We start from the raw sequence: 15,009 nt of genomic DNA, 5'->3' as shown, positions 1-15,009 counted from the left end.
AGAAACTGGCCATCACCCAAAAGAATAGAAACCAACAGCAAAACATAGGAGCGCCCTAGAACAGACCCGAAAGCAAAAGGAGACACAGATAGAAAAACAAAAACACTCAACTAAGAGAGTGCACCAGCTCCTTGTTCTTCTGGATGGTAATCTATTTTATTTCCTCCAACTCCTCCACAATGAACCTGGAGGTGCCCTTATTGTTGCTTCTGCTTCTGGTCCTAGAGCTAGGGCCTATGGTTTTATCGCCACCAGTAAAAATGTCTTCATCTCCAATATCTCTCAATATCACTATGAATGGATCTGTACTCCACAACCATGACATTGATCTTTTCCAGCCCCTCCATACTATTATTCATGGCCTCCTTGCTTATGTTGACCAAGTTCTTGAGGTTTTTCTTTATCTCTGCCATAGACTATTCAACCTTTTCAATTTTTTGTTCATTTTTCCATTTCATAACCTCGACATCTTGCGAGAGCATCTAGGTCATGATCATGAGCTTCTCAGATTTGCTAGGGTCAAGAGTAGTAGTGAAGATATCTATTATTTACTTAATCCCCTCTTTGAGGGTATCAATTTTCTTCTCCACCCACTTCCAGCAGCTCTCCTGGCTTCTAGTCTCTTCCATCATGAGGTTCATGAGAGTACTATTATTCTGTAACCCACTTTCCACTTCTTTAGGCAGAGTCCCCTATTTTTCTTGCAGGACATTAAGAGGAATGTCTAGTTTAATTCCCTGGTCTAGGGTCTTGGGACCACAGTCCTTAACCACAATCTTCTTCTTTTTGGAAGAAGGCTCAGAATTCAACTTGTTGGTTGATTTATATTTACTATCCCTCATCCTAGTATTATATTTACTAGTTGATTTATATTTACTGTCTCTCACCCTAGTATTTAATCACTCAAAAATCATCTTGCTAGTTGATTTATAGTTCTTGTTGGGAATTTTGTTGTCCCATGCCCTAGTATTTAATTGGTTAGGGAATGGTTTGCCCAAAAATAGAAAGGGAAAGGTCAGATTAATGTGGTCGAAATAATGTCTTTTTCTCCTTCTCCTTTGTATGTGATGAGGATCTTAGATATATCCTTGTGGGGGCCTTGGATGTTGGGTAAAACCTCCCTTTCCTTACAAAAATGGGAGCCTAGTTTTAACCCTAAGTCTTGGGAGTGCAATGAGGTGCCCATTTGGGTTTGCCTTACTAGACTCCCTTTGGAGTACTAGAATGAGGCAATCTTTGCAGATATAGCGGCTTCCTTTTTTGATCTTCTTTCTATGGATCTGATGACTACGGAAAAAAAGAGGTTGGTTTATGCTCGGTTGTGTGTCAACCTAAAAAAAGATACAAATCTATCGTCTGAAGTCACTCTGAGCTGAAATTTTGGTTTATGGGTGCAGAAGGTGGAATATGAATCTATTCCTTTTGCTTGTTTTCACTGTAAAAAAGTGGGTGACTGGGTGAAGGAATGTCGTGATGCTTGTTTTCACTATAAAAAGAAAGTTCAAGTTCATGATTCTAGCTAAAACCAACAAGGTCCTCCTATTTGGGTGTATACACCTAAAAAAGGTTTGAAGATAATTAATTGAATAAGCAATTATTTAATTAATCCCCCTTCCTAATTTAATTGAATTCATTAGCAATTTGATTAAATTCCCCCACTCATCGACTTATTAATATATCTAAGGATTTATTTAATAAGTTCATTTCAATAGTCCCCTTTGATTAATTAATTCAAATTAATTAATTACTCCCCATCAAATCCATTTCTTCTAATCTTCTAATTAATTAAAATAAATCAATTAATGAGTTGTTAAAATTAATTAGCCTTTTACTATTATTTGAATTTTAAAATTCAAATTCCCCACATACCTCCTAGCTTCTAACCACCTAACCTAACCATTCCTAAACCTAACCACTCCTAAACCTAACCCATTCCATCTAACCACATGTCCCATTTCCTTAGACACTTTCCCTCTCATGAGCAAAGCTTCTTGACACTTGTCACCATAGAGATGGCAAATTTTTCCTTTCCACAAACCTCTTCTCCAACCACCTCCAATTTAACCATTGATATCTTCAGACTCAATATTGACCGTTGATTCCTACCACCTCACCCCTAACCTTAGAAATCCTATAAATATCCCCCATGTTGGCGCAAAAATGATCCTATCTCATTTGCATTTTAGGCATTGTTACTATAGACATATTCTTCTTAGCATTATCATTTTGAGCATTGTTATTATAGGCAATTACATCTTAGATCTAGCTTAATTTACTCATTTTCTAGCATAATTGTTGAATCATGTAGCTTAGTAGTTCTTTTTTCTAGCTTAAATGCATCACTATCATTTCAAATCCTCCATCTAGGTGTAGTCAAGTCACTGGAATTTGCTTATCCAGATCTGAGAGCAAATCGACACTCGCATCTCTTAGGAGGCGATACATTGATTTGTCATGGTTTTATATTTGTTTGTTTTAAATTTTCTAACCATGCTTGTAATGATCTATTGAGTGTTTTGTGTTGCAGCTGCAGGTATCACACTTCATGAGCACAATAGGGGGAACTTAGTGATGCATTGCAAAAGAAGGAAACAGAACCTGCTAAGGTTCTACCTTCCTTTGTGCCAAATAATTCAAGCCCAAATGGGAATATGAAGGAAATGGTTTCTATTCCCCCACATGTTGACCCCCAAGTGAATATTGTTAAAAAAGGATAAGGGGGTGTTTATTGACCCCCCATTGAGTTGGTTATTAATATGAGTAGCAATATGGAGCAGGATAAGATTGAGAAAGTTGATGGGTTGATGGGGATTGATTTCCCTTCAGATATTTCAGGGGTATCAAACCCTTTTATTCAAGTCAAATCTAGGAATTGAAGGAGTCTTCCATCTCTTATTACTAATGTCTCAACTTTGGGATCTTTGGATTTCACAACTAGAAATCGATAGAGGATGGATTATGGGTATGAACCCAAAGGGGTGAGAAGACCACCAAACAGTGTAAGCAAGGATAGGCAAAGTAAAGAGGCTATTGCAAATAGGGTTCATAAAACTCTTCAGGATATGGGGATCAGATCCCACTCCCTTGTCAAATGAAGATCATCTCATGGAATATTAGGGGGCTTAATCACCCCCACAAACATGATCTCCTTTCCAATATGGTTAGAGATCATAAACCGGATATCTCTCTTATTCAGGAGACAAAGATGCCTTCTAGTAGAGTGGAGAGAATCAAGTTAGCCATTTTTAAAGATTGTAGTGTCCATTGCTCTGATGCGTATGGAGCCTTGAGTAGTTTAGCCACTCTATGGAACCCAAGGATCTTTCAAGTTATGGTGGTTCTGACCTGTGCTAATCATATTACTACTAGTTTCACTAGTCTCAAGGATGGTTCTGGCTGGATTTTATCCAATATTTATGCCCCCAATGGGAGAAGTTCCATGAGAAATCTATAGGGTTCCTTTATTCAGGCTATACTTTATTTCTAGAATAATAGATGGATTCTTATGGGGGACTTTAGTACTCCTCTATCTAACTCGGATAAAATGGTGTTGGCATTTGATTGAACCGGTATATGATTGATTATTGAATATGATGAAGAAATTGAGATTCATGTTTGATGACTAAGTTTTGTGTTGTCATTGATGGCAAAAATGTTTTTGTAGTCGTCTAAGTCTTAAAATCCAACTAGTAAGGTATAACCAGCACTAATGACTGTTTTATAGAGAACTGGTAATTAGGATATCAATCAGTAAATTGAGATAGAGTTGCACTTTGACAACCGGTACAAGCGATTCATGAAGAGTTGGATGATGCAATTTTATAGCCATGTTGGTGATAGGTATATGGAGCTATGTTCTCAACTTCATTGGCAGATTCAACTGGATGAGCGAGATTTAATGTATAGAGCAAACAAACTAGTAGAACAATTAAATTGGTAAATCGGTGCAAGTTTTAATTTGTTAATATGTCAGTGGCCAACATATGTAAAGTGTGTGATGTAAGTTTGTCTATATTCATTAAACCTAGGATATTGTTCCAAGGTTGTAGCCGACTAAATGGAAATGTTTATAAAAAGTTTGATGAGGTATAAATTTGGTATGTGTGTAAAGAGAGATTTTTATGACCAAATATTGTGAATCAAATTATATGGTGTTTAGTTAAGTTCTATAATGAAGTTCTTTTTAAGTTTTAAGTATCAGAACTAGATCTTATCAGATATAGAAGGTGTTACTTGAAGATCTTTTCACTATTGTTTTCCTAATAGTTTGTAACAATAAAATCTCTTAATCGGGTAGGTCCTAACATGCCTTAATCTATAAATCCCCTAATAGGGTAGCTCTGAATCAGAGTCTGAAATCCTCTTGTGAGGTTGATCCTAACAAGGCTTATCATTCAAATCCCTTAGCCAAGTTACTCTTAACTAGGTCTACTCCTAACAGGGCATAGTTGTAAGACCTTAACCATTCAAGATTTCTATTCTACAGATAGTGAATCTTGTGGTACAAACTCCCACCATGGTTTTTCCCTTTTGGGTTTCCATGTATAATTTCTTGTGTTATGTGAATTTTTTTTATTGGGCATTAGCTTATGTGGTTATAATTTTGTATATGCTTGATAATTTTTAAGTTGTTAAAGTTGGTGATCACATTTATATTGTTTTTGCTTGCACTAATTCATCCCCCCTCTCAATTCCTTGTAAGTTCATCAATTGGTATCAGAGCCAACCTTCTTTGAGGCTTAACCGCTTGGTATTAGAGCCAACAATAAATAATGTACTAGATCCAATATTTCTTTTAATTTTTTATTAAGTAGAGAAAGGGCCCTGATGCCAAAAAGTATAACAGATTGACACGTTAACCCAACAAGAAGAAACTAACATAGAAAATCAACATAGAGAACAATATCCCACAACCCACCCTTACATAATAAAAAACTTAACTAAAGCAACCTAGATTAAACTACTAAAAGAAAATTATAATTAAGACTAACCATTAACCTAATTGTCATCAGAATAGTCTATAATGTGATTCTCATACAAATTTTAAAGTAAAAACTATAAAACATAATTCATAAAAGCATCGGCTGATAAAATGCTAAATCATCATTGTATTCATATACAAAGAAGAAAGGAAATTGGAACATGAAACCTAATTATCAAGATCCTTGTATCATGATCAAAATTTTACTAATCATGGAACAGGACACAACTCCCAATTTTTTTTAATTTCAACATGTAGTTGAATGCACAGTACACCACACATGGACATGTCATGGTGTTTATATGCATCAGGCGATTGATACTTACGCATCATCTCTATAAACATGTCATTGTGAGTGGGCATAGGAGGGATGATTCTAATGCACATGTGTACAAACATTATCGTAGACACCCCAAGGAAAATACTTTGATATAATTTAATTTTGGTCTAAATGAGATATCTTGACTCCAATCTGAAATGCCTAGTTTGACCCCCACTAAAATTTAAATTACACCTAGATCATTTGGCTATTAACATGTTCTAAAAAGAAATCTTTTTTATATATTATTCTTTAGGTCCCAAGCAATGTATTTATTAGAAAGATTTATGTTATCATTTATTTATTTGGTACTAAAGAGTGGATATTATGCATATGAATGCTTTATATATATATATATATATATATATATATATATATACAACAAATTTAATGCACATATAAAGAAGAGGTCTCCAAATTACCTTTTTTTCTCCTAAAAAACATATTATTATATTAAACGACTTAATAGTCATAATAACATGCATTGAACATTAACATATATATTAAATCCAAATATGGACCCATTATCATTATCAACAATAGTTTGGATTATATCATTAAAACATTCTGAAAAATTCTGAGAATGGAGGTAGAAGTGGCGGGTTGTTTGAATGTATAGAGGGCAGGAAGTATCAGCAATGGAGGCAGTGTTGTCGTTCACTTGGAAGAATCAGGAAAGGATAATAGTTCAATTAATTTTTTTATCTACTGATTAACCCTCCCCCCCATCCCGCTCTCAGTAATTTGACTGGATCTCTATAGTTTCATCATATTATCAAAGATTGTCAGTAATCTGTTAGAACATATGAGAGACGATTGAAGGAAAGATTCTCATGAATTAAGGTTTTATTTAGGTATTTCATACCACAAGGAGATAAACCTCTAAAAGTTGCAAAGCCAAACTGATATCTTAAAAAGTTGCAATAATATCGAAATTCAAAAAGGAAAACAAGAAGCAAAAAATTCAATACCTTATCTTTGGCCAATGTGATCAAAGGACTATAATGGTAGTAGAATCTATATCAGCCATCATAACTATGTACTCTAAAGTTCTCCAGTATAATGTCTTCTTTGCTACCAAAATCTAAACTCAATCAATATTGGGAAAAACAGGTATTATAAATATGATTAAGGACCTAAAACCCTAACTACTAATGCCAACCACAAAATTTTTTTAAAAAGATAGAATAGAGAAACTGATGCCTGCAAGTAGAAAAAAAAAATATGCACACATTTTTCTCAAGGCGATTCTGAAAATACCAAAATAGAAAAAATTGTGCTGTAGATTCAGTGATGGTAAAAAAGCCACGTCATGCTCTAGAACAGGTGAATGCTAAAGAATGTCCTTCATGCATTTATTAATAATATTGTTTCCATCTTTTCTCACCTATGCATTCATAGGTCCTCTGCCCTGCATGTACCCTAGCGACCATCTGTCTATAGAATCCATTTTTCTTGATAAAACCCATGAAAGCTACTTGTTTGCACCTCCACATCGCATTGGCTTCATCCCTAAATGGAAGCTACTTGTAGGGAACACTAACAAAGAGATTTTTCTTCCACCTCCTCTGTATTTGAATGTTCTCTTGCATCGACCTCTGCATAGCCTCCCTGTCGGCCATCTACAACTTTCCAAATCTCCTACCTTACAAGACTAGCATTACAATTTGATCATAAATTTTTATCAAATTGGAAATTAAACCTAGCATACTCTTGACATAGTACAAACGAAGCCACGTTATTGGCTGCCCAAACATATGATTAATAACCGTTTAATGCGAAGCCTCACCAATAGTTCCTTGCAGGCAGGAACTAAAAAAACTTAATTGCCAACTGTCCGATAGCCCTATTTTCTTGGCCAATTGTTCGTTGTGTTCACGTGATTGGCGATTGTGCCCTCTATTGCTTTGAAATTGCTTCCTTTGCTCTTGAAAGAATTACATTCCTTCATAGACCGAAAAATGAGCAAATATCATTTGGCCTTGAAACCTCTTAGTCTTGCACAACTCATGGTTTTTCGCCTTCTCTTGATTTACTCAAATTTATCTTTTACATAGATACTACTATATTGATTCTTTATTACTAGGTTTAAAAATAGGTTCTCCAATTTCCTAGATAATATGTATCTTAAGATCTAGCTACTATTTTTCCATGTTGATTATTAACATAAATATTTAAGAAATCAAGTGTTTTAATTTTTATAAAGAGGAGAATTTATTGATGAATTTTTTCTCAAGACATCTTTTTAAAAATCATCCTATAGATAACACCACAATTTTGTTTTTATTTTTTTTACTACTCACAATTATATCATTTATCATTGGGTTCTTCTTGTTAAATTTTTTTAATAGGGTTGTCAAGACATTGGAACACTACACATAGTTATCTAAAGGCTGACGTAAATAGCATGTCTTTTTCTTGATTTTATTTATTTCACTTTTTATAATTCTTAACATTTAGGGGGCTCTAAACCTTTATATATTCAGTGATTTAAAATTTTTTGTATAAGATTCATAGTCTTATAGAGAAGCAATATATAATATACGTTGTTTATTGTGAAGTAAAGAGATCTAAGTGTGATTTAACAAAAACTTTGTTAGATTCGAAAAATGATATTTTCTTTTCTCTTCTTATTTTTTAATTTTTGTTTTCTTGATTCTCTTAATATTTTTACTAAAACTATATAAATGATGATTTCTATTCCCTACTTATAACCACCAACATTTCATGAGATAACATTTAAATATTTTATTTGAGCCTTCAGCGTGCAAGAGAAAAACAACACATGTATTGCTCAAATTTTACATTACATGGTTTAAAATATTGATTGTAACCAATATGATTAAAAATATCAACCTACTTAAGAAAGAGAAAATAATTTATTATTCATTTATTGATAATTAATTATGATAATTTGCATTATAATTATTTGGTTAGGAAGAACATAGTTGTACATTTGATCATTTCAAGTTAGTACATACCTTTATATTGAATTGGATTACCACAAAGAAGAATAAATCATAAAAAATAATAATTATTATTCTATATTAATACTTCTCTATGTCACATATAACACTTAACAAAATGTACAAATCTTATGATTAGTGTACATGGTAAGGTCACAATATATAAGCTTGGGGTACAATTTGGTTAGGAATAACATACTTGTATTTTATCATTTCAAGTTAGTATATACCTTTATATTGAATTAGTTTACCACAATGAAAACTAAATTATAAAAGAATAATAATTATATTATATTAATACTTTTGTATGGCACATATAATGTTGAACAAAACTTACAAATATTATGGTTGGTATACATGATAAGGTCACAATATATGAGCTTGGGGTACAAAATTTTATTTAGATTTCTCTGCAATACCTTACAATATTATCCTCATACACAATAAATTATATTACCTCGCACATATTAGATTAATATTGTGCATTCCTTGTATTTACCATTCTACCTATTGGTACTACAATCCACCAACGATACACAAGAAATAGGATACCATATGACATACAAAGTCTTACACCATAGGTATTACGGTAAAAAAAAAATGAGATGGAGCCAATTAAATGAACTTGTCAAAAGATGTTCTTTGTTTTTTTTTCAACAATATTCAGATTGTTTCACATAAATCTATACATACTAATGATAGAGGTATCAATGTGCTAAAATATTATGGTAGTTAATATTGATAGAGAATTGTATTATTATAAATTTGTTATAGATTATATAATTTTATATTATTTTCCCTTATTTTATATATAAATTAAGTATGATATATTAAATCTGTGCAATTTTAGTCTTTGGAAATAAGTAATTATTAGCAAAAGAAACTTCACCGATAGCCACGTGTTGTCATTGATGGAAACCCAAGCCAGTGATCCCATCCTCATTGCATGATTTTCTTATACCAAAAGTCAGATTGGTGGTTTGGTTAAGTTTGACAAGCTAGAATAGAGCATCTGGAAAAGTTCAGTACTTTGGTTGATATTTATTTTAAGGTTACCATTTTATGTTGTGGATCTGGAGGAAGGTAGATGGATGTCTAAAACATCTTATTCTAGAGTTTTGGTTTCTAGTGATAATTGGTATGCAAGTTAGAAGCCTCTAAGTACCAGTTTTTGGTCTGCAAGTAAGTATCAAGTCAACTTATGTAGTTGATCATTGTACAAAATTGATGAAGCGGTTTTGCTAATTGATTCTATGTTTTAAGAATATTGGATGGCATTTGGGGAAGCGTGTGGACAATTATTTTTGGTCCGCATAAGCATTGGAGTTTGAATTCAGCCGACAAGGTGTACACTTTCAATAATGTGTAAAGTCTTGAGGAGCTGACTAGTCATGGATATGATTTGATGTTGTGGATATAAAAAAATGATGTAGTTGATTATTTTGTGTATGGAATAAGTTGTGTGATCTATTATGTGTAGTTTCATGTGTGTAGGACAAAAATAAATACTTAGGATTTGTGATAGAATAGTAAATTAGAGCAAAATGAGATAAGTGTGAAAAGTGTGCTTGGTGTGCTTAACTGTAACTATTATCAAAATTTTATAGATGCTATTCTTTAAGTCAAAAACTTTAGTAATCTATTGTAATTGTTTTATCGGCAGTGTGCCTTCTTTTTTTGAGAAGTGAGCTCTAGGTAGTGTGCTTGATTGCATGTGCATTCCCATTGTAAAAATTTTGTTGGGAAAATGGTGTCTCAACCTTACATTTACATAAGTTTACTATCTATTTATAATAATTTTTCATTTGTGGATGAAATGGTGCAAAATTATCCCTGAAGCTTTTGGTTGGCTACATAAGCATTTTGGTAAAGTTATATTGCAAGATCACAACTAGTTTTGAAGATATTAGATTTTCCATTTTGGAGGGGTTCAATGAAAGGTTTAAACTTAATTTTGAGTAATTTAGCAGCCTTGAAATGCCCTAAAAAGTGGGATTAATTGGTGTAGTGTTTTAAGAGGAAATAGAGACCTTTGTGATCTTTCTAGTGCTTCAAACGGTTTGTCAATCAGACACATGGTTCACAAGTTATGGCCTCCCGAAGTTTGTACTCCTGAAATAGGAAATATAAAATACATCAAACACATAAATGAGCTATAAAAGAGATGCACACATGTTGATGTATGTTTTAACATGTCATAGGGAATCTAGAAGGGAGATAAGGAATTGGGCCGTTTTATCCCATGGTTTTGTAATATTGTTTGATGGTTTCTTGTATTGTATCTCCTATATATGAGTTGCATGAGATAGAGGTTGTGTATAAGTCTTATGGCTATTGAATTACCTTTGAATCTCTGATTAGTGGTACTCCTATGAAGAGATTTCTCTGTAAGTATATATTTATCTATTTTGATTGTTGAATAATATATTGGGCAGCTTTTGGAGTGTGGGGTTTTTTCCCTGAAAGGGATTTCCCCACATAAATCACTGCACATTATGGTTTGAATGTTATTATATCTATTTTTGTTTTCTATAATTGTTGTGATGATCTATAAAACCTTTTGCATTACCCTCCCCTCAAGGTTAGTGTCGGAAGTTTTTATGCTATTTAGCTTCCTTACAAGTGGTATCAGAGCTTGATCACCTTTGATTTCAGTTGTGGGTTGTTGGACCTTTTGAACTAATCCAGATTTGAGTGGGAGCTTGTACAGAAGACACTTTTTTTTATCTTGCTATAGGAATTTTCAGATGGCAAGTTCATCAGGGAAAATAGAGGTGGAGAAATTTAACTAAACAAATTTTGAGATTTGGAAGCTAAAGATGGAAGATCTGCTAATAGATTGAGATCTATGGGTTGTTTTTTATGCGAACTTTGAAAGGTCCTCAGATCATATTGCAGTGGCTCAATATGATGTTATGGACCAAAAAGACAAGGGTCTAATCAAATTGTGCCTGACAGACTCTATTCTAATCAACGTTCACAAAGAAAACACTACAAAGAAGCTATGGACTAAGCTTGGTGAAATATATCAAGTGAAATATTTAATAAATCAGATTTTATTGATGAAGAAAATATATTCCTTGAAGATGGAAGAGGGTGGACAAATTGCAGACCACCTAAAAGCTTTCAATATGTTGGTGGCTCAATTAGTATCTGTCGGTGTTAAGATGAATGAAGAGGATAAATGCCATATCTTTCTTTGTTCTTTTCCTAGTTTGTGGGATTCTCTTATTATGGCTATCGGTAGTACTTATGTTATTTTTAAGTCTAAAGATATGGTGGGTTCCCTACTTAGTGAAGATATGCGGAGGAAGGTATCCCTTAGTTCAAAGGAATCCCTCATTATTTGTGGAAGACCTAAGGAAAAAGGTGAGAAGAATGAGAAGTGTGATAAGACCAAATCGAGAGGGATATCAAAATCTGTTGGAAAGTCCAAAGTCATTTGATACAATTGTGATAAACCAGGTCACATCTATAAGGACTGCAAAGAAGAAAAGAAGAATAAAAATATGAAGATTGATTATGATTCTCAGTTTGATAAGGAAGATGGTGATGCATTTATTGTAGCTTTGGTGACTCATGTAGGTAATGATGTCTGGTTAATTGACTCAGGTGCATATTTTCATATGATTGCCAATAGAGATTGGTTTTTTGAATATAAAGAATTTAATGGAGGTAAGGTGTACTTGAGTGATGATTTACATTTAGACATTGTTGGTCGAGGTAAATTTAGAACTAGGTTTTCTGATGGTAGAATAAAACAGATTAATGGTGTGTTGCATATCCTTGGATAAAATTGACATCTGTTACCTGTGAGCAAACTGATAGATGCAGGAGTGTAGGTAGTCTTTTCTGAAGTAGGATGTAACATGGTTAAGGGTGTCATGGTAATTTCTAGAGGTGTCAAGTTTGACACTTTTTATAAGCTAGATGCATACACTGTTGAGTGTAATAGAACTTCTGTAAAAAGTAAATTTGTTGAAGATTTGAGGGTTTCACCTTCAGTAGATGGAAATGGCTTTTGGGTACCTAAGGGTGTCGTTTCTTCTGAAGCAAAGTTACTTGCAGAGAAGACTATATTATGGCACTAGAGGCTTGGCCACATTGGAGAAAATGGTCTAACTACCTTGAAAAATAAAAACCTTGTTGAAGGTTTGAATGATTGTAATATTGACTCTGATTTCTATGAGCATTGTATTTATAGAAAAAAAACCACGTTCAATTTTACTTGAGTTCTCATAAAACTTGTGGTGTTTTGGATCTTATTCATTCTGATGTGTTTTGTCCTATACATGTTATTACCATTGGAAAATCCACATATGTTGGTGTAATTAATTATTCATGTTGGTATTATTACACCTTACTTAAGTTTACTTAGGATAATTCATTTCATAGTAGTTTGGGTATGAGACACTAGGGTGTTTGTGCAACATTGGGATAGTGTGTGTAAGAGAATTTTCACCTTTTGTGGTCTTATCTTGTTGTTACATTCCACCTTCGGTGGGTGATCCACCTCATGTGGAATATTATATTGTTTCTCCTACCTACCACACCTATTTCCTACCTACCCTTGTTTCTTATTGAGCCACATGTCATTTTTGTGTGCTCGCTTATCCATATAGCCTTGCCTATATAATTAGGCTCATATTCATTGGATGAAGAACTCTTGATGATCCAGTTGATTATAATTTGCATCATTGATGAGAATACAGTTTATTCTTATCCTATATTTTGTTCTCTCTTATTTGTGCTTTCCATTGCCTCTAGATCTTGGCAAAATCTCACATGGTATCAAAGTCATTAGAGCATCATTGATTCATCTTTGAGAGGCATTATTGCAACGTTAAGAGGCAGATTTAAGGAGTAGCATCTTTTGGAGGCATCCTGGATCAAATCCGACCTCACCATTGCGTCTGGGTTGCCGTTTCTATGAATTTTGACTATAAATTCACCTATATTGGGTGAAAGTCAAATTTGGGGCTTGAAGGAAATTTTTTGCCCAATTTGGGCGATACGGTACAGATTTTTCATTTTTTTTTTTAAATAAAAAAAATGATTTTCTTCGAAAAACAAAATTAAATAAATTAAATTATTTTATTTTATTATTATTTTAACAAAGTTTTTTCATGGGCATTTTTAATAAATTATTTTTATTTAGATTTTGAAAATCTTTTAAAAACAAAACTTTCATATAATAAGTCAAATTGGGAACACAATTTTTTTGTCACTTCATACCTGTATGCAGCACTTCCAACTGGCAGTCAAGGCAGAGAGCTATTGCTCATATTTTTTCTTGGTGACATCCCTATCGAAGGCATCTTCATCTGTAGTATTCTACAGGGCATCTTTGGTGGCATCATCTTCATGTTTCTAGATTTGCACTATATCATGTTGTATGCTCTTGCATGAGCAATGTTGTACTCGTACTATCATAAAGTTCCACACCTCTTTGTATCTTGTCTTTGATGACATATTTGATGTAATCCTCTTGTTTATGTAGATTAGGAATATCTTGTGAAACTTAGTGCATGGATCCAGTTAAGACTTAGATTGTAGACATTTGTGCATGGCTCCTGTGAGACTTTGATTGTACCAGTATTTCTTCTATTTATGAGTATATAGTTGATTCTCAAAGAAGGTTGTATCCATGCCTAATCTTTATCATGTTGTAGCGAGTGATTCATCATCATTGACTTGGTACCTAGTTTTGTCACACTTTGACATTATTGGTGTAGCATTGGCTCTCTTTCTTCCTCATAGGAAGGTATTTTGCTCAACATCAATGGACCATCTTTGCAGGAGATTTTACGTTGAGGGGAGGGGCTTCATGGTATCTTATGTGCTTTCTTCATCTCTCTTTTGGGGGGAGTTTTTTCCCATGTGGTTTTTCTCTCTTTCCTTTTTTATGAGAGATTTTATTGCATTGGTTTGAATGCATTTGCATTTGTACATGGGTACCTAACATGGCCTCATATCTGGGACCCATCTTGCATTGCTTAGTTGCATTGTAGACTTAAGTGCATTCCCCTAAGTTACACTTAAGGGAGGGTGTTGGTGTAATTAATTATTCATGGTGGATAATGCATTTGATAGTAATTTGGGTCTAAGACACTTGGGTGTTTGTGCCACATTGGGATAGTGTGTGTAGGAGAATTTCTACCTTTTATGGTCTTATCTTGTTGTTACATTCCACCTTCAGTGGGTGATCTACCTCATGTGGAATATTATATTGTTTCTCCTACCTAACACATGTATTTCCTACCTACTCTTGTTTTGTATTGAGCCACATGTCATGTTTGTGTGCTCACTTATCCATATAGCCTTGCCTATATAAGAAGGCTCATATTCATTATATGAAGAACACTTGATGATCCAGTTGATCACATTTTGCATCATTGATGAAAATATAGTTTATTCTTGTCCTACATTTTGTTCTCTCTTATTTGTGATTTCCATTACCTCTAGATCTTGGCAAAATCTCACAACATATTATGTTTTATTTATTGATGATTTTAGTAGGACATGGGTATATTTTCTAGAGAGTAAATCTGAAGTTTTTAGTTGATTTAAAGAATATAAAGAAATGGTTGAGTTGCAGACTGAAAACAAAATTAAATGTTTGATGACTGATAATGGCGGTGAATTTTTCTCTAATGATTTTGATAGATTCTGTAAACACTATGGCACTAATAGATAGAAGACAACTCTATATTCTCCACAACAAAATGGAGTTGCAGAAAGAA

Source organism: Cryptomeria japonica, chromosome 9, assembly GCF_030272615.1.
Source record: "Cryptomeria japonica chromosome 9, Sugi_1.0, whole genome shotgun sequence".
In the NCBI taxonomy this organism is placed as follows: Eukaryota; Viridiplantae; Streptophyta; class Pinopsida; order Cupressales; family Cupressaceae; genus Cryptomeria; species Cryptomeria japonica.
This window is presented reverse-complemented; position numbering follows the sequence as displayed.